Here is a 22,362-nt window from a genome sequence, read left to right as displayed (position 1 = left end):
AATAGCTTCAACGAAATCTTAAAACTAATAACCTATGTACAAGAATCATTAATGTTTCACCTGCTAAGAACAAGTTAGGCTAATATTCACCTGTTTACAAGTTAATTTCATAATCATTTCATAATTAGACTTAAAAAAATATTTTTCTTTTCTATTTTTATTTATGAACGTGTAGTTAGCAAATGTTGTAATCAATGGTTCATGATGAATGGGATTTTTGTACAATAGACTACTTTTGAGGCTCACTTTTGAATTAAGGTCATGCGTATCTTTTAACATAAATCTTAAAATATTTAATAAAATTAAGTTCTATTTAGACTTAAGTCAAATTACAATTTATTTAGTTTTAAGATAAATTAAACAAATCTCATTTGAAAAATTAAGGCTTACAACATCAACTTTCCTTTTTTTGCCATTAATTTTCCTAATAAGTAATGAGATGCTCTAGAGAGCTTATTATTTCCTTATTATTAAGAAAAAATAATCTAATCATACAATTTACATTAATTAACTAAAGGCATCCTTTTCCAAATTGGAAAATGCAAGAGATACCAAGTTAGGTTTCACTATTAAAAGCAAATTCCATGAAGGTAACTAGAATGCTAATTGAAACTCACAAAAATAGAATAATTTAAAGCCACTTGATCTAAATTACTCTAAAGGTAGGCATGTAGAGAAAGATATACAATTACAAACAAAACATGATCTCTCATGAGTCCAAGTTGTAGTCCCTTATTTAAAAAATGATACATGCATCAGTTTCTTTTCTCATTGGACTCATAGGGACAAAGGAGCTAAACTAGTCAAGTTTGAGAGGCCGAACGCCAATTGCCATTCATTGTCATAATTAGTATCCAAAAAACATGATAAGATTCATAACACAATGACTGAGATATTCCATGGAGATGGCAACATGCTGCTAAAAGAATTGATTGATACCTAATATTCCATAGAAAAAGTTGTATAGATAAGATAGAACCCGTTAAACTAGCTTGGAGGTTTAGAAATTCATCAAAATTAGACATATTATAAACTAGCTTGGTGGCTTTAATGTCAGTCAAGCAAGACAAAACCAAAAAATCAATTAATTTATCCTCTTCCTGAAATTCATTTCCTATGTTTTCATACAAATTCATAATTGAGAGTTTCATAGGTTCTTCCCTTTATCTCATCCAACTCATTGGATATTTCAAAAGGCAAAGGAATCAAGTCCCTCCAAGTGCAAGGAAAATCTTCATTTAGTGCCAAGAAAATGAACTCGACAAGTACCCCTATTTACAATGGACCCTATATACAATGGGCCACACAAATTGAAAATAGACTCAACATACAATGGACCACACAATGAATGAATCATAGTGAGACAATGATCACACATATGTAATGGACTATATTGCCGTATGAACCACACAAATTGAAAATAGACCCTATTTATAATGGACCACACAAAGAATGAAACATAGTGAGAAATCGGTCACATACATACAATGGACTATATGGTCCACGACCATTACTAAGAAATAGTCAATTATAAAAATTCATAGACTCCTTGAAATGATGCTGCTTGTGGGGATGATTTAAAAATTTTAACTTTAAAAAAAAGAAAAGAAAATAGACACGTAGCAATAGAATTTACATGATTCAACAATGTAGTTATCTCCACCATCGTGTTAGGAAACTTTTTAATAACAAACCCTAACCTCCAAAGAACTAATCTAAGTGGTTTCCGATAAGGAAAGACGTACTTTCAACTGAAACATTGAAGGTTTGTCTGCAAATATTTTTAAAATTAGTTTTTTATTTTTTTAAACAAACATAATTTTCCAATCTAAAAAATATATCTAACAAATTTTAGAATAAAAATATCATGAAAATAGAGTGGTTGGTGTTTTTTTTAATATTATTGCATTTTGCATGGTAAATTACATTCACCAAGAACTAATGAAGAAAACCATTATTTAGAATTTCAAATAGAATTTTATTCCTAAAAATGATATAAAATTGTTTTTATGAATTGTTCTCAAAAACTTATTTTTAAAAATTATTTTTGAAAATATTATCTAACATGCCTCAAAATTTCTTATGAGAACCTAACCTTGCAGTTTCCCAAGTCTAATTTGCAAGATGCAAAATAATGTTACGAGATCTTCACAAGTAACAAGGTGACAAATCACATGAGAACAAGTCTACGAAAACTTCTCAATGTTTCTTTTTATTCTTTCCATGATGCAAAGCTCTAGTTTCCAAGATGAAAACTTGTCCACATAAAATTTTCCATTTTTTCTCAACTCCTCCTAGCCACCTTAATAGTATTGAAGCTTCTTCCAAGAAAGTAAGACATAATGACTAAGGCTATTTGTTTGAGGCTAGTTGTTTAATAAACTCCCTTATAGTTGCTTACCTAACATCAAAGCCTACTCTCTTTGGAGAACAAGAGTCTTCCATTTTTTTTTTTTTTTGAAATCCATCTCTCCACCATCTCCATCTCTCAATCATTAAACGACCTAGAAAAATGAGGATTCCAACCCCCCTCCTCCCCCGAAACCACCCACTCCTCTTTAGAAGCGGCCAGCTCAAACAACAAAGGGAAGGAATGGCTTAAAGTGTCGTCGCCGCACCACCTATCCTCCCAAAATCTCACTCTTCTTCCATCCCCCATGGAGAAAATGAAATTGCCCCTCATTAAAGGCCATTCCTTCCTAATTTCCTTCCAAAACCCCACACCATACCTTTCCCTCACTTTTCAGGTATACCACCCCCCTTCTTCTACCACATACTTCCTACTTATCACTTGTTTCCAAAGAGTCCCATTGTCTTCCACGAAGTGCCAACTCCATTTTTTGGAAATGCCATTTCAAAAAAAAACTGATTGTCTTAATATCAGAAACAAAAGAAAGTTGAGGTTACAACTATTATCACTAGCAAATAATTATCATTCTATATGCATTCTAATTTATTTTAAATGCTTCAAACTTCACCTGCTTAGACCTGTCCAACAACTTCTTCAGCAATCAAGCCAAGAACTTAGCTTTTAAGATCAATAAAAATAAACATTCCACATAAGAACTTGGTTTTTTTCATTTCTTTTGACAAATGTAAAATTTTCGTAATTTGAAAATTTTCACCTTAAGCTTAATTTGCTGATTATTTGACTTGGATTGCTACTTATAAGTACAAACTATCTTTAAAGAATAAATTACTAAACTACTTAGGCCTAGAACATGTAATAAACACCTAATTTTAAAAAACCAAAATATAAAGATTGTTTTTAGTATAATAAAAAATCTGGTTGCTTTATAATAAAAATATAAAGCAACGTCTACTGGTATTTTTCAATTTGTCAAAATATGGAATGTAGACATAATAATAATAGAATTTAAGAGATTACAAACTAGTGATGCAACATTATGAACTTGTTAACTTGTATTTTAAAAGAGAACTTTAGAAAGGCCATACTTAGGACTCTAAAATTTTCATTCTACTTATGATCTAACCAGGGGGGATTTTGGAAAGATCATAACCTCAAAGAAAGGCATCGGACTAATACCTGCATAGAAATTTGTATAGGATTTCATATTCAAATCATTAAGTTCAGGGCAGTTTAAATACAAAGCCAGCAAGTACATTCACAAGTTCAATATTTGAAGACCAAAATTGACTCAAGAAGATGTTCTATATACTTAATTATCATTCTAAGATACTTCAATAATGTGAATGCAAGAAGAAAAAAAAGTATTTTCTGTTTCAGTCCTTTTTTCATTTGTTTCTTAAAAAAAACTTAATTTCTTAAGCATTTCTTTTCACATAAAACTTTATATTATAAAAACTATTACTTGTTATTTATTACTATTATTATTGTAATAATTCATACAATGATCAAAAGAAAGAAAGAAAGAAAGAAAGAAAGGAAAAATCATTGCAAGATAAAATGCTCTATAGAATAGATTAAGTTAATAAACAAATTCATTTTAAAAAATTTCTTATGCTTATTGTAAGTAATTCGCTTTCATAGCAATCAGATTTAGCTTTAGCATATTCAATATCAAAAACAAAAAAAAAAGAACAAAAGGGAAAAAAAATAAGTTTCTTCCAGACCAATAAGCTGATATCAAATTGTCCACCTTTGTATGATGAGGTTGGAGAGATGGCAGCCCCAATTGCAATCATATTGTTTTGGTCAAGGGTTTACTGGTTATCTATCATGCTTAAGGTTAATCCCCTGCATGATAAAATCCAGACTTAATGGTAAAACTTCTGAAATAGTTTTTTGTTGTTACCTTTTCCACAAAAAGAAAATAGGAAACTATTAATTATTAATTTTATCAAACTTCTATCACATTTTCTGAGAAAAATAGGAAAGATTTTTTTTCATTAATATCTTGCTATTTCCTCCTCTTTTCAAGATAACAATAGAGCTGCTCCAAAGGTTTCAACTTTTCTATGCTTTCTCTTTACTGTTGTCTTGCCAAAGTCTCAATTTGTTCACCCTGCCAATAAGCAAACATGCCATTGGAGTGATGATATTGGCCCTATGGGGGACTGGATTTTTATTCAACTTAAGATAAACCTAGCCATAGAAGGTGCATCCACACAACGAAAGAAAAAGGAAATGCCTTATCTTCAAAATGCAGGGGCCAAATGAGAGAGATGGCTATTGCCCCCATCCAGTTAAGGAATGAAAAAGAAAAATCAAATGAACATGACATAAAAGAAAGTAAAAGGTTTGAAGACTGGAATTCAATGCATTATAGCTCATTGTATCATGTGCACAATGAAGCATTGAAATGAGAGTTTTTAAAATTATTGATACATAGGGTAGTCAATGGATAAAGAAGATGGATGATGTTAGCAAATAGCTAAACAAGAAGCTTAATAGTAAACCCCTTTCAGATAAATGGCTAAAGTGACTAGTAAGATGAAATCATTAAATGAATCTTTGTTTCTTTGATGGGGATTGATTTTTTTTTCTTTTTCTCTTATGGAACATTGAAGTTACATTGTATTTTGAGAAAACCCAAAAACATTAAAAACTGGAAAACACACACACACACACACTAGACAAGACTCCTAGCACCCAAAATGAAAGTACATTAAAGTAAAAGTAATTTTTTTTTTGTTATTGTTTCTTTGATTAAATGATCTATAACTTGAAAACCAAAAAGGAACAAAGAAAAAAAGAAAGCAAAAAAGAGAATAATCAACCAAAAGAAAAAAAAAATGAATCCCAAATAGTTAGTGTGGATACATTGAAGCCTCTTCCACCAAATAAATTAGGTGAAATATGGGTTTCGAGGGCCAAACATGATGCAGAGCAAAGTTTGATAAAAAAAAATTGTGTTAGTTCCTCTTCACAACAATTTCTAACGGCAAGTGACCTTATTTCAATTTCCCAATCAATTAGGTTCCATTCAAATTGAACCATCTTACTTCATTTAGAAAGGAAACATGGTGGTTAAGACATCAATTTTGGTTAAAATCAAATTATTAATGTTTTAATTTTGCCTTGTATTGACTTGTGAAGCCAAACATTGTATTCCTAATCAGACTGCTTAATCTCACAAGTGGCTTGCCTTGTGCTGTGGGACTTCCTAAGCTGACCCTCATCTTGCTAACATCTTATTTACCAAATTAGGTAGATTAGACCAGTTAGACCTGTTATAACATATAACTGAATACCTAAGATCCAAAGTTTGATTCTTTCAATTGGTCTTTCAATTAGAACTCTATGACATATGTGAAATATAAAACTACTTCTGAATTTTGTATCTCTTTGTACCATTGAGTTTCAAATATTCCACATTAAGGAAAATGGGTGCTCAATAAAAGAGAATGAAATAATGGTAAGATTTTCATTCTCGAATATTTATAAGCCAATCTTGGCTATTATATCTTGTTCTGTAGCTAACTCTCTTGCCAATTTGGTTGGAGCTAACTCTCTCAGGATGTGAATTGCCTGAGATATGATGGCCTCAAATGAAAACAGAAAGGATAGGGAAAAACCAACCAGAAAGAAAAGGAATTTGATAATTAGTAAATTGGCAGGAAGAAAAAGCAAATGCATTCAACCTAGTAGATAAAATTAGTAAAGTGTCTCTCCTCTAAGCATCAGAATTTCCACTCAAAGAACAAATATCAAGCTTATGTCAATCAGTTGAATTAAAAATGTAAAAATGAGCCTAAAAAGTCAATTCCTGATTTTTAAGAAGTTAGAAAATCACAAAATTGCATTTGCCCCATACATGAGATAACAGGATTTGTATAGAAGTAAAAGAATGGTTGGTGAAAAACAGATGTTGAAGTCCATTTAAGATTACCACTTGAATTTTAAGAAATTAAAATTGAGGAAGGTAAATTAGGAAGCCTTTTCCCTCCAAAATTGCATAAACCCCAAAACCTATCCAATGTTTCTCCTGAATAGCAATTGTACATGAGATAAATCTAATCAAATGATATGATTTTCAACATCTGAATTTTCAGATTTTTGACAAAATGCTTCTAGTCCATACCCATTAATTTCGATAAACTTAATATTCATTTTTCCACTTCTTAGTGTTTACATGAAGAACAAAATTAGTCCAAGGGAGTTACTACTTTGATGGATTCAAAATAAAAAAATAAAAAAATAGATAAATAAAATGAAAAAAAAAAAGAAACAAGATTAAGATGAGTCAAAGTGTAGCATCCTAATTAGGAAGAGCTTTGCTCTATCCGAAGCTTCCATAACCTTTGATTTCATTAGGTGCAGACAAGGCACTATAATAATAGCAGACTGCATTGAATTTCATATCACTAAAATTTTCAACTTCATCTTATGCACGGAAGACAAAAAAAGACAAAAGAGAAGGGACACGAGCAATCATTGATTCCAAGCTAAGCTTCGATGCACATGAAAATGGAAAGAAGAATAAGAGTGCAGAGATGAGGCATGAGAAAGTATGGTGAGGGTTTGATGCTCATAATAATTAGTAAATATATACCAGGGAATCCAAACACAAACCCTAACCAGAAAAAGAGAGATGGGAGGAAATAGAAGTGATGAAAAGAAACCCAATTTGAAATCAAAGAAAGAAAGAAAGAAAGGAATAACAGAGTGTGAAGCCATGGAAGGAATCGAAAGAATACCTGGAAGATGTGGGCGGTGAAGTGGCTAAAGAAATTGGTCGTTGAGCGAGTTGGTCATTGATCTAAGCCCCCTCAGTGATGAGGATGTCAGTGACGACAAGAATCTAGTCGGAGAAATATACAGTGATGAGGATGGGTATTATGGCTTTGGGAGAAGAGTTCCATGGTCTCTAATGGTGGCTAAGAAGAGTGAAGGATAAAAGACATGGCTCTCAGTGGGTTCAGCAGTCTAAAGTGAGCAGGAGAGATAGTGGCTATATCGTGGCTCTATGGTCGCGGACAAGCCCACGTGATTCTGCCTATTGGGCCATATATTGCTATAAGAGCTTTTATAGTAGCAACCCAGCCCATGTGGTTGTCCTATTGGGCCATACATTGCTATAAGAGGTTTTATAGCAGCAACCCATTCCTTCCCCAACTATATGTGGCTTTTATAGTAGCGATCCATTCCTCCCTCAGCCATAATGATGCGGGAATTTATAATGTTTTTTTTTTTTTTTTTGCTCAATTTACCATTTGACAACATACATGGAACTTTTTCTGAGAAAATTCCATTCATATGCTCTACTACCCTTTTTTTTTTTTTATAAAACAAGAAAATGAAAAACTTGTTTGAAAGCTATTTTTTGAAATTGAGTATTTCTCCAATAACTTAATGTTGTAGCGTTAAGTTGTCTTTTTAATTATTTTTAAGTTTAAAATAAGAAATTAACATTCATAGCCATTGGTATTGTATTTTGTTCTTTTTTCTTGAGTTAATATAAATATCATTTGTAAATATAAAAACATTAATTATCAAAATTTATCTAAAATTAAACAAAATTACTAAAAATATTTTTTATTTTTGTGCATAGATTTCAACAACCAATATTTATCTAATTTTAGATATTTTAATTTTTACTCAATATATGGAACTACCTAGAGAAGAATGAACAGGTGCTCTAAGTAATTATCCCCAACATTAAATTTCTATTTTATCTATAAATTCAATTAATATTCCAATATCAACAATGATCAAGTCTTCATCAATCTCACGCACAAGATTTCTAATTACACAAATAGACATAGTAATAATAGCAATTCATATAAACAAAAAGCTATAACCCAAATAGCTTTACGTTGGGCCTAGAATTGCTTCCTCAACCCGATTGGGCTCTGATGCTGGGTCTCAAACGTGCTGGGCTAGGCTAAATCCAAGCTAGCCTATGGGTCGACATAATACTGCATTCCAATTCTAGAGACATCATCATAAGAAACTGAAAATTGGGTTTGTTCAACAAGAAGGAGTAGGGAAAATGGAGTCGGAAGGGAAAACCTAAAAGTAAAAAAACAAGATGCAGGGAGGAGTTTGCTTAATCACTACAAGAAAATTGACTTTTAGCGACAAAATATTTTGTCATTGAAAGTCTAAATTTCGTCTACAAAAACATTCCCCAACGAAAATTCTTTCGTGCCTTGTTCGTCGCCCTAGACCCGTCGCTAAAAGTTTCGTGACAAAAATCTTATTTTGTCGCCCAAAGTTTTCCTTGATGAAATAAAATTTTGTCACTGAAGGTGTTTTCCAACGAAATATTTCATCGACAAAAGTAAGAATTTTTGTCACGAAAAAAATAAAATTTGTCCCAAAAGTCGTAATATTTAATGCTGACGAATTTTATTTTTATTGCCAAATATTTTTGGTAACAAATTAATTTCGTCGGTGATAGTCTACCGTCTTTGTTAGTTGTCTTGGCCACGCCCCAGGCCTTCGCCATTCACCCACAGTGCTAGCTCACCCGTCAAACATGTGACCAAGCTCTGATACCACTTGTAGATCAAGGTGCTCCGTACTTCCCAGTGGGTCACTCATCCTAAGATTTCTTTGACTGCAGCACGCTTAACCACAGAATATTTTATGACAAGGCCCCATTTGTTCTGAAAACCAATTGGTGATCAGAATTGGGACCTTATATTATTTAAGGTCACTTTCCATAGTCAACATGAATTTGACTTGAACTCAATTATGCTCAACCCAAAATCATGAAAGGGTATTAGATTCAAGTCATATTGACAAGTCATATCAAATTTTGTCACCTCTAAACAAACCTAATGTTGAATGAGAACAAATTAGAGGACTATAGTTTATTAATAGCTAGAATAAATTCAATTTCAGACTTGTGGATTAAAGTGATAAATTTGAAATATAAAATAAAAGTATAATTGAAAGACAATGTTAGGAGAATGCCAAAGTGTAATACTCATATTGACATTAATAAAATAATGATCAAAATGAAATTAGGATTCTACATCATTTTTTTTTCTTTCCCTTTCTCATCTATTCCAAACAAAAATATCAAACATAATGAAACACTATAAATATAAATCATATAATAATTTATGATATATTTCAATTATTTTTATAACTACATTTGTTTTAAATATTTGATTAAAAATGCATACAAGTATAAAAACTCCTTTACAAGTTAGTAGCCATAGAAGTTACTATTTTGTGGTATAATTTAAGATTTTATTCTTAATAACTAATCAATTTTGATAAATTAGTAATTAATAATTAAAAATAATAAATATATAATTGATCAATAAAAAATGAAATAACCAATTATTAATAAAGATGTGGTTGAAAACTTTTAAAAAAACTTTATATTTATAGAGAATTTCATATGTGCTATATATATCAGACATTTTTTATTTTGTAAATATGAAAATAGAGCTAGGCATATAGTACTTACAATATATTATATCATATAATATTTAACTTATACTTATTTATTTATTAATAATATATGATATCTTCGTACACATAAATAATATTTGGAATTTTATGTAGGTAGAATGTTTTTATAGATACTAGACAATTTATTTGAGAAAGTTAATTTTGACCAATTATTTAAAAACCAAGTAATAATTAAAAAAAAATCTATTAATTTAAACTAGGTAACTAAATGTTAGTATAAATTTACTTCTTGAGTGGATAAGGTATGATTTTGAATAAATTTACTTATTCATAGCTAACATAAATTTACTACATTGGACTTGTATGGATAACTTTTACCTAATATAATAAAAATCATTTAGTAGTATTTATGTATGTGTAGCACCATATAATAATATTGAAATTTAAATAAATTTATATCATAGGATGTAATCTTACATATCTTGGATTATCTATTGTTATTATTTATATATATATATATATATATATATATATATAAATATAAATAACATATTACACTATAAATATTAATTGCTTAAATAATTTACATTTTTGTTATTTCATAATAATACTATTATTACATAATAGAACATTTAAATTTAAATAAATCTACATTCTAGTATTTAATTTTGTGGATCCTTAATTTTTATTATTATTTATATAAATAAAATATTATAGTATAAATATTAAGTGTCAACAAATATATATTGTATTATTTCATAGTATAAATAATCTACTTATTTATTAATATTCTTTATTAATATCACAATTTAATAACATTATTTGGTGACAAAATTACTTAATTTGTCAGGAAATAATATAATTACCGACGAAACCATTTTGTAAGCAAAAATAGATAAAAGGTTGTAACTTTTAGTGAGGAAATTATTTTCATCACCAAAAATTATAATTAGTGATAAATATTTTCGTAGGGAAATAGTTTATTTTTGTCACAAAAGTGTTTGCACAAAAAAAAAAGCGCCAAATTTTCCCGCCACATCTTTTAGCGACAAAAATTTCAAATTCGTTAGGAAAAGTTTGTAGAAAATTGGCATTATTGACAACATATAAAATTTCATCGGTAAAAGTTACTTTTAGCTACAAAATTAGAATTCGCCCTTAAATTTTTGTCACGAAAAGTACATTTTCTTGTAGTGAATGCTAATGAGGCATCATACATCTTCTGATTTGTGAAGTAAATTCTTATTATTTTTTATTTATTTCCTGAAGTGAATTCCAAAGGGAAAACTATGAAAAGTAGTTTGTTTCTAGCAAGAAAATAATTGCATAGAAAAATACGCCATCTTACAAAATTGTATTCATACTTTAGGAGATAAAATATTATGTTACCTACTCTACTAATCGCAAGTCACAATTAACAAAATATCATGTTAGCTACGTACCCCAAGAGAAAACAATGACAACACCATGTGACATGTTTATTTATTTGTCAATTTTTTAAAATAAAAAATAAATTATTAATTTTGTTAGACTAATATTTACGTATTGATGTAGAAAAACAAAACATTTACTATATTCAAGGTTGTTGATTACATAAAATAATCACAATATTCATGTTGGACATATTTCTTATATTTAATTATAATGTCAGTCCTATGGTATCAAAGTAAAAAAATAAATAAATAAATTCATGAGAAAGAAGCATGTTGGAAAATAAAATTATATCCATATTTAATTATAATGTCAGTCCCAAGTACACTACTTGTAATCATCTTTCTTGTGCAAATGACCTGGTGGACTTCAAACTTAAATAAAATCGAAATATTAATATAAAAGTGATCACTATAATATTCTTTATAGCGTTTTTAAAATTTCTGCACAAATCTGTCCGAACATGGAAAAATGATGTCTGAAGATCTGATGGTGGTTCTTAAGCAACTTCTCAAGAGTAAGTACGACATGCAATAAAGACCCATTTGGGCTCTCCCATTAATTGGGTCCAGATAACTTGCTATAATATAGCAAGCCCAGATAGGTTTGTGTTGATGGCTAGAATTGCTTCCTTGGCCCAGTTGGCTATGATTCTAGGCCCAATAAGCAAATGGACTCCTTTCACGAAAGGGGGAACCTATGTGCCTTTTGATTTAAACTTTGTCAAGGTTGTGAATTTGGTTTATTTTCAAGTAGTATCATAATATATACCGCTTGTTGAAAATGTCGCCTTTAGGAAAAGGATGGTTTGCTCTTCACCGGTGGAATACTTTAAAATGTGTTGATTTATTAGGAACTAAATTCTAATAATTAAAGCATTATTATTATTATTATTTTAATTTTTTAATTTGCACGGTTTCTCACCTACTTTATATTTATAATTAGATTTGAAAAAAAATTTAAACAAGGAAGTTACGAAGTAGGTGCTTTTAGGGAATTTTAAAATAAAAAATTTTAAATTAAAAAAAAAACTATAAATGAAAATTTATAATTGTCCCTACTATTGCTGCAAATGCTTGGTGATTGGTAAGGCTTTCTTCACTCGAGTGTCTCGTACTTTATTGTTATTTGTCTCGCTCACTTATACTGGCCCACTTTTTAATTTGCTGCATTTCTTCCTTTCCAGGAGGCTGGTTACTGCGTATTATTGGTAAGGCTACCAAATTCCACTACTAATTTTCCATGAAATAATATTATAAAGAGTTGATATGAAAATTCTTGGAATTCTTTCATTCAAAGGATGTTCAGTGATCATTAATGTTTCACCTACCAAGAACAAGTTGTGCTATTATTCACCTAATTACATGTAAATTTCACAATCATCTCATAATTATAGTGAAGAAAAAAATCATTTTCTTTTCTGTTATTCTTTTTTAATATGTAGTTAGCTAATGTTTTAATCAATGGTTCATGATTAATGTGATCTTTATATAATATGCTTCTATTTAGGCTCGTTTTTTGTTTTAAGGTCATTCTTATCTTTAAACTTAAAGTCTTAAAATATAATAAAATAAAATATAAAATAAAGTTCTATTTAAACCAAAGTCAAATTAAATTTTATTTAGCTTTAAGATAAATTAAGCAAATCTCATTTGAGAAATTGAGGCTCACAACATCAATTTCCCTTTTTACCAATAATTTTCTTATTAAGAAATGAGGTGCTTTAGAGAGTTACTAGTTTCCTTATTCTTAAGAGAAATTTCATAAGAAGAACTAATCATATGATTCATGAAGAAATAAATAAAATCAAAATCAGATTTTGGAGAGCCTTACGTTAGTCAATAAAGGCGTCCTCTTTCGAATTGAACAATGTAGGAGATACCAACTTAGGTTTCATTAGGAATGTAGTAGCAAATTCCACAAAGACAAAATTCCAATTGAAGCTCACAAAAAAGAGAATTATTTGAAAGTTTAAAGGTGGATGCATCAAGAAAGATATATAATTACAAAAAGAAAAAAAGAAAAAAATGATCTCTCATGGTTCCAAGTTGTAGTCCCTTATGTAAAATGATGCATGAATCAATTTCTTTCCTCGTTGGCCCCATAGGAACTAGTCAAGTTTTGAGAAACTGAGTGTCGGATGTCATTCATTGTCATAATTAGAGTTGAAAAAAGATGATAAGATTTGTCATACAATGACTAAGAAATTTTGCTATGCCACTTGCTTTGCATTGGTAGAAGGTCTATCCATAGATGTCCAGACATAAATATGACTTGAAGTAGAGATGGTAACATGCTACTAATAGAATTGATTGATACCTAATAATCCGTGGAGAAAGGTGTATAGATAAGATAGAACCTATTAAACTAGCTTGGAGGTTCATAAATTCATAAGTAATGGTTATATTATGTACTTTTACCAAATATGAGTTTTTTTTTCTTTGTTTTTTTTTTTCCTCCTTTAAATCTCAGATTTGATTTTAATAAATTTTTGGATTTGCTTTTGAGATCAACTTTAGTTATGTCAGTTCTTTGAAAAAAAAAATACAAAAACCTTCCATCATGCTTTGAAACGAAATTTCCACCCTAAATCCCTATTAAATAACATATAATTGTCTTAGGTGGAGAGCGTAAAAGACTATTAAATTGGTTCAATCTATTTAGTAGCAACAAAATATCAAAGCAAAACCCTAAAACATGCATCTTCCAACAATTTAACAAGTTGCAGTAATTATCATCTATAAGAGGGAGTCTTTTTTTTTTTTTTTTGCTAAAATGGGAAAGAAGGGAATTCAAGTTCAAGAGAAGTCATTTTAATTACTTAGGAAATTCCTGTTTTAATCCAATATTTAGTAAAAATATCTAAAACATGTATTTAATATGATAAAAAAATACATACACACATACTTAAGACAATTATTTTCCGTAATTCTAATCCTTCACCTATTAAATAGGATAACAACTTGCAAGGCCTCCTCCTTTCATAAGCATGTGGGTATGTCTAGTAATTAGATAGCTCCTCGTGCTTGACTAGCTATAGAACATTATCTATAGAAAAATCAAACATTGTGGACAAGTTGATGCACCTAGTCACCCTCATACTTCAATGCTAACCATGATAATTAATGCTATAGAAAAATCAAACATTGTGGGCAAGTTGAGTTGATGTACCCATTCACCCTCATAATTTAATACTAACTATGATATTCAATGCTATAGAAAAATCAAACACTAGGAGAAATTTGATCAAAGCATTTAACAACCAATTAAGAACTATAGAGTGGTGTTTTGAATCTTAACTTCCACTAATGAGCCCCAATGCCTTGAACACAACCTAGCTAATAGAACATTTAGCTTAATTGATTTTGAACTTGTGATTCAAACTTGTATTTTCCCATGTTTAACCATCATCCAAGTGCAAGGAGAAGCAAAAGGTGGACTGGTCGAGCTACAACTTCAACCAGTTCTTCACAAATCGGGTCCAAATATGGCAAAATGATGTTTGATGATCCAATGATGTTTGAGCAATCTAGAGAAAGTAAGAGGGGAAAAACACGGATTAGTGTACTCAGGAATTAGTTAGGCTTATTATGGTAACCATGTACACTTAGTTTATATTAAGGTGAGACACATTTTTGTCTCTCTTTAAAAGTGATATTCACCACTAGCCATGGCATAATTCCTCATGCTATAACCCAAATAGCTTTGCGTTGGGCCTAGAATTGCTTCCTCAACCCAATTGGGCTTTGATGTTGGGTCTCAAACATGCTGGGTTAGGCTAAATCTAAGCTAGCCTATGGGTCGACATGATACTGCATTCCAATTCTAGAGACGTCATCTTAAGAAACTGAAAATTGAGTCTGTTCAACAGGGAGGAGTAGGGCAAATGAGTCGAAAGGGAGAACCTAAAAGTAAGAAAGCAAGATGCATTGGAACAAAATGTAGGGAGGAGTTTGCTGAAAGCTAATAAGGCATCGTACATCTTCTGATTTGTGAAGTAAATTCTTATTTTTTTATTTATTTTCTGAAGTGAATTCCAAAGGGAAAACTACGAAAAGTAGTTTGTTTCTAGCAAGAAAATAATTGCATAGGAAAATAGGCCATCTTACAAAATTGTATTCATACTGTAGGAGATAAAATATTATATTACTTGCTCTGGTGATCGCAAGTCACAATTAACAAAATATCATGTTAGCTATGTACCCCAAGAGAAAACAATGACGACACCATGTGACATGTTTATTCATTTGTCAATATTTTAGAATAAAAAAATAAATTATTTATTTTGTTAGACTAATATTTATGTATCAATGTAGAAAAACAAAACATTTGCTATATTCAAGGTTGTTGATTACATAAAATAATCACTATACTCATGCTGGACATATTTCTTATATTTAATTATAATGTCAGTCCTAGTGGCATCAACTTAAAAATAAATAAATAAATAAATAAATTCATGAGAAAGAAGCATGCTAGAAAATAAAATTATATCCATATTTAAGAAAATAAAATATCATGTCTTTGCCTTAGGAAAAGAACACTACCATGGTGGAAAAGTGGGAGGCATTGCAACGGCTTAATCATCCTGCTTTTACTTGATTGATTAGAGATTTCAATATACTTGATTGACTAGAGATCTCAGTATTGGAGAACAAACCCCAAACCCTAAATTACATCAACTGACTTTTGTCTTGGAATCAAAAGAGTGGCATCGTTATAGAGGAAAGGATAAAAAATAAAAATTTACACCTTCAAAATCGTCCATGGAAAGTGTTAATGCATTGACCTAGATAGATTAAGTTGGCATTTTTATTTTGTTCATCTTGGTTTAGAACTCTATATATTTTCTCGTGACTTACACCATTTGGAAGACTCAAGATTGTTGCGGAATCAGCCTTGGGAATATAGGTATGTATAACAAGTTTTAAAAAAAGGGTAATGGCTTTTAAAAATGACAAAAAAAAAAAAAAAGGACTTTAGGGTATTGAAAACTAGGTGTTTGATTTAATTATGAGACAGGATTTTAAGATCACGCACTCAAGTGTTATGATCAACTAAAAAGGCACCTGAAGTGTTGCACTCAAGCTCCAGAACAGCTTAATGTCACGGACTTAATCCCTCCTATATAAGCCCATGGGGAGGGTCATTTGAAGCATCCTGTGACACTAAGCATGCTTAAAAAGAGAGGACTTTGTGGAAATCTAAACTTTACAGATTATATTGATGAAGCTCCAGAATGATATATATGGCTGATATATATATAAACCAGCGAGAAAATGTGAAATTCAGATGAAAAAATCAAATGGGTGTGAAGGGAGTAAAGAGATTAGGGGCACAGAGATCTCTGCCATAGCTGCGAGTGATGGGGTCCGAGCTCAGAATTGAGTATTAATTGGCTAGGCTGAGGTGACCCCCTTTAAATAGACCAAACTTTTTGAGTCTTTACAAGTCAACCCAATGAAATGTGGAAACGTGGCATGAGTGAGTTCAGGTTCGTTTCATCATCAAGTTTGTCGTTAGGTCGGATGGCCCACAATGGCTGACCGTTTTGTCTACATGAGCTGGCTTTGTCGACCCCTCTGCCTTCTCAGGCTAGTGAGGTACAATTATGATCATTCACCCCGGGATGGGAATAGTACACACGTCCTAAGTACACTATATGTAATCATCTTCCTTGTGCAAATGACCTGGTGGACTTAAAAATTAAATAAAATCGAAATATTAATAGATATATATAATTATCGATATTTTTATTCTTAATTTTAATAAGTTATTAAAATATCATGATCGCTCGCTAATATCACAAGCACCACTAGAGCAAATTTACTCTTAATTTGTTAAATAACATGCATCAAATATTAAAAAAAAAATTATGTAATTAATTAGAAAAAATATAAAAGTGATCATTATAATATTCTTTATAGTGTTTTTAATATATTAATTAAATATTAAAAAATTATACATTTATCATAATTTAATATTGTTGGCATTGTTTGTATCATCTTTGTGGTTAGGTGTCTCTCATTATAAGAGTAGTTTTGAATTTTCTAGTAAAAGCCCTATTCTCTTTATGCTTGCTTCATTCCTTTGAATGTTTTAAATGAACATGAAATAGGAAGAGAAGATTGTATTGTGTTAACGAAAGCTTTGATTGATAAGGTGAACTTAAGAGCTTGTTTTCAAACTAGTTGTTGTGGAGACACCAAAAAACTTGTTTCAAATAAGTTGTTTTTAAAAATAATTTTTTTGTTTTAATTTTATATATATAAATTCAATTTATATAATAATAATAAAATTTAATTCAAATCTTATTAAAAATGAAAATAGTTTTGTAATTACAAATAAATAAAAAAATGAATAGTTTTTGGTAGAACATAAATAGTAATATTATAATAAAATCATAGGTTATATATTTTTATGAAAAAAATACATTATTTCAATATATGTTAGAAGCATAACCGAATTAATATGTTCATAAATTTTAAAAAACAAAATACTTGTTTGGATAGGTTGTTTTTCAAAATAATTTTTTTGTTTTGATTTTATAAAAACATTGTAAATTAAAAATGAATAGCTTTTAGTATAACATAAATAGTAAAATTATCATAAAATCATAAGTTATATTTTTTTATTAAGAAATACACTATTTTTATTTATGTTAGAAACATAAGGATATTAACATCTTTGTAAATTTTTTTATTATTAAAAAAAATAAACGTAATTTAAAAATAATTATTACTAACAATATTTTATTTAAAATGAATAAAAAATAAAGTTTAACTTTTTTTAAACATGTAAATAAACCAAGTTTTTTTTATTATATGTACACATTTAATACTCAATTATGAATATAATATTCTATAAGGTTTTGATTGAATTTGCAATTAATTGGTTTGGTTTTTAAATTTCAAGTTATTCTTAAAAATCAAAAGATTCATTAAAATATTTAAATTATTAATTATATCTTAATTTATAATCTATTACTTAGTGAGAAAAATAAAAAAACTATAGTAGTTTGTATAGGAGAAATAATAAAGTCATAACTCATAATATATCACTTCTGAAGTTCATTTTTCTAATAGAAAATTAGAAAAATTTATAAAAATATAATTATATGTAGAAAAGAATTAATAAAGTAACTGTGAAACAATTTTAATCCATAAATTTTTAGTATTAATGAATTTATTATTTGAGTTTTAAATTATTTTTAAAAAATATTAGATTTATCCATGATTCCAACACATTAAATTTTATTTAATTTAAAGTTTATCATCAAAGTTCAACGTATCCTAAGATTAACTAAAGCAACAACCCCACTTCACCACTTTACACATGAGCTAAGATGAAAAAGCATATCTCAAACACTTCACGTTAGGGAGATGTGAGAACAAAGAAAAAAGCAAAAAAGATAAAAAGACTTGGAGATAATCTTTAAAATATAGCATGCTAGAATATAGCATCCTAGAATCTAGCAATGACTGATATATTCTTCGTCTTATGGCAAATATAGATCTATTTGAGCTCTCCCTTTGGGTCCTAGCCATTTAATCTTAGTTTAGGGGTAGCCCAGATAGGTTTGTGTTAACCCTAAAGTTGTTGCCTCCTCGGCCAAATTGGGCACTGATGATGTTAGGCCTCAAACGTGCTGGGCTAGCCCAAATCCAAGCTAGCTAGCCCTGCCTTGCCAGCTAGCCCATGGGTCTGCTGGGCCTTTAAGGACCAAATACTGCATATTAATTCTAAAGACCCCATCTTTAAAAACTGAAAATCTGGTCTGCAAATGGAGTCCTTTCAGGAAAGGCAGAACCTAAAAGTAAGAAAACAAGAAGCAATTGAACAATTGTTATTGTTTCTTTTCTTATTATTGGGGGGTTGGTTAGGCGAAATTTCTACTGTTGGAATTCTTATGCTTCAGTTACAAGTCATGGTTTATTTTCTATGATGACCACATAGTATATACGACAAATTTTTAAGAAAAACATTATTTCATGTGCTTTAAGAAGAATCACATGCACGACCAAATAGTATATAAAAATCACTACAATATTAAAATATTTTTTGCTGGCTATGCATTCAATATTACAATATTAAGTTGGTAATTGTTAGATGCTATATAGCCTGTGGAATATGCCAAGGATTAGAAATAGTTAGAAAATAGTCATCAAATAAAGTGAGTTTCAATTATAATTTATGTTACCATTAGATGCTAAAGTAGTCTATCTCGCGAAATGCAATAATATGGTACTATTATTTCCATAATTTAAACATTATCTCCATTTAAAGTTAGTACACTTAACTTTTAGTGGCTTATAAATGAGTTCATAAACAATATTCCAGGCTATTTCATTGGGTTCCAAAATACCTTCTATGGGGACAAGCCCAAAAACTAGTCCATGATCCTAACTCGGCCTAAGTCTGTGTATGGATATGGACCAGCCTAAGTTGTGGCTTACCACTAGGGTTGACCCATGAGCCTATTGTTGGGGTTGATCCTTTGAGAGGCATTTTGGAATCGAATGAAATAGCCTAGTTGTGTATGGGCTGATCACTAGGACTACCCCAAGAGCCTATTGTTAGGCTTGCTCCTCTGGAAGGCATTTTGGAACAAAATGAAATTAGCCAAGAGTTCATAAACTTGTTTATAAGCCTTTTATGTTAATGTTCTGGCTGAAATGGAGTAATGTTTAAAACAACATCACATTATTAAATTTTCCATCTTCACAACTCAAATCATACAAATAATTAAATAAATTACTTTTATGAAGAGATGACCTACTCTACTAATTTTACTTGATTATTGTCTTTTTATCTCCAACCCTCAGCAGATTGCATAGGCTAGCACCTAAACAAAAAACATGTTGATCTAGTGAATGCCTTTCAAGTGATAGTTTAAGAGTTCAAGCCACCTTATAGTATATGTCTATCATTATTATTCATTTTTAGCATAGAATTGAATGAGTAAATAGAAATTCCATCAAAATTCTTAGTTGATCCCTTTCAAGCATCATAGTCCTTCAATAATTCCAATGAGACTATTGACATTGACATCAATTATATAGTCCATTATATATGTTCCAATTTCAAACAATAGCCTACCAATGAATTTTCTTACCAATAAATGGATATTTGTCCTCACCTTGGAAGACTTTAACACCTTTGTGGTAAGACATGTGATAGCAGAAGAATCTATGAACTTTTCAACTAGAGACTTTTGTGGAAAAGTGGGTAATATCCTTCAAGAAGGCGCCAAATAATCTTTTTTGTTTTGTCTCGTTTGACTAACCAAATAAAATATTGATTGATCTTTATTATGAAGGTGCCTTGATAGCTCCTTCAAGTAGCTAGGAAAGTTTGGTCTTTAAAATTACTTAGTTTGTACTATCATTGCAAGAAAAAGGTAAATGTTATTTATCATATTCTTATAAATATTAAATAAACGTAAATTATGAAATTACGTAAAATAAGATCATATTTAATTGATGGTCTAGACTAGGATAAAATATTAATGAAATCTATATGTGTGTGTGTGATATTTTAATTTATATTATGATATAAATATACTTCTTTTTTTTCTTTTTGAAACCAAAATTTTATCTTTTTAAAATTAGATTTTTTAATTTATTTTTTTATTCAAAGTGATTAACATGAAATATTTTGAAAATAAATATTTTAGAGATCTAATGAATATGAGAAATAAATTTACTATCCAAAATATAAGTATATTCCATTTTTCTTCATGAGATTGTTAAATTCAATATTATCATAAATCATAGCCCTCCAATAAGACTTTGACTACTATATTGTCATAAATCATATATCATGTGGTCCATTATACATGTGCCGTTTTCAAACAATGGCCTACCGAGTGAATTTCTCAACAGTAAATGGATATTAGCCCTTGCCTTGGAAGACTTTGACTCTTTGCAGTAAGACATGTGACAGAGGAAGAATCTATGAAATTTTCAATTATGGATTTTTGTGGAAAAGTGGGTGAAATATTTCAAAAAGTCAACAAATAATTTTTTGGGTTTTGTTTTGCTTGACTAACCAAATAAGATATTGATTGATCTTTACTATGAAGATGTCTTGGCAACTTCCTCAAGTAGTCAGAAAAAGCCAAATATCATGTATCATCTTATGAATGTTAAACAAATACAAAGTTATAAAATTATATAAATTAAGATCATATTTAATTGAGGGTTTAGACTAGGATAAAATATTAATTTGTATTTCATATATATATAATTTAAATTTGTATTAAAATATAAAGATGCTTTATTTTTCTTCTTTTTGTAATAAAAATTTCTTCTTTTTATTTGAGATTTTTCTTCTTTTTATAAAAGACATCTATATTGCATTTTTTTCGTGAGATTATTAAATCTCATATAAAGGGATATGATAAATAAAATGAATAATTATTTTTCTTATCTATTTTTCAACCAAACATAAAATGCAGTTGATATGATCTTAAGAACATAACATGTATCTTAGATAAAGTAAACAAAAAAATAAAAAATAAAAAGGTTATTATGATTTGCAAATAAAACTAAAATGTAAATCAATTATTTTGAAGAATATAAATGCCCATTACTACGTCAACAACCCTTGTACATGGTTCAAAATTCTTAGCTAGTCCATTTCAAGCATCATATTCCTTCAATAATTCTAATAAGGTCGGCCTTGTTGATATTCAATAATTCTAATAAGGTCGGCTTTGTTGATATTCAATAATTCTAATAAGGTCGACTTTGTTGATATTGACCACCACAGTCATAAATCATGCAATCCAATATGCACGTATCAATTTCAAACAATGGCCTACCAATGAATTTTCTTCGCAATAAATGGATAGCAGCATATTCCTTCAACTACGCCAACAAGACTGGTTTTGTTAACAATGACCACTATATTGTCATAAGTCATATGGTCCATTATACATGTCTCAATTTATAAAAAAAAAAATGTCTACCAATGAATTTTCTTAGCAATAAATGGATATATGAACCTTGACTTGGAAGACTTTGACTCATTTGCATTAAGAAATATGACCGAGGGAAGGATCTATGAACTTTTCAAATATGGATTTTAGTGGAAAAGTGGGTAGTATATTTCAAGAAGGTGATGAATAATTT

Source organism: Vitis vinifera, chromosome 16 (genome assembly GCF_030704535.1).
Source record: "Vitis vinifera cultivar Pinot Noir 40024 chromosome 16, ASM3070453v1".
Taxonomy (NCBI): Eukaryota; Viridiplantae; Streptophyta; class Magnoliopsida; order Vitales; family Vitaceae; genus Vitis; species Vitis vinifera.
Note: the sequence above shows the minus strand (reverse complement) of the source record.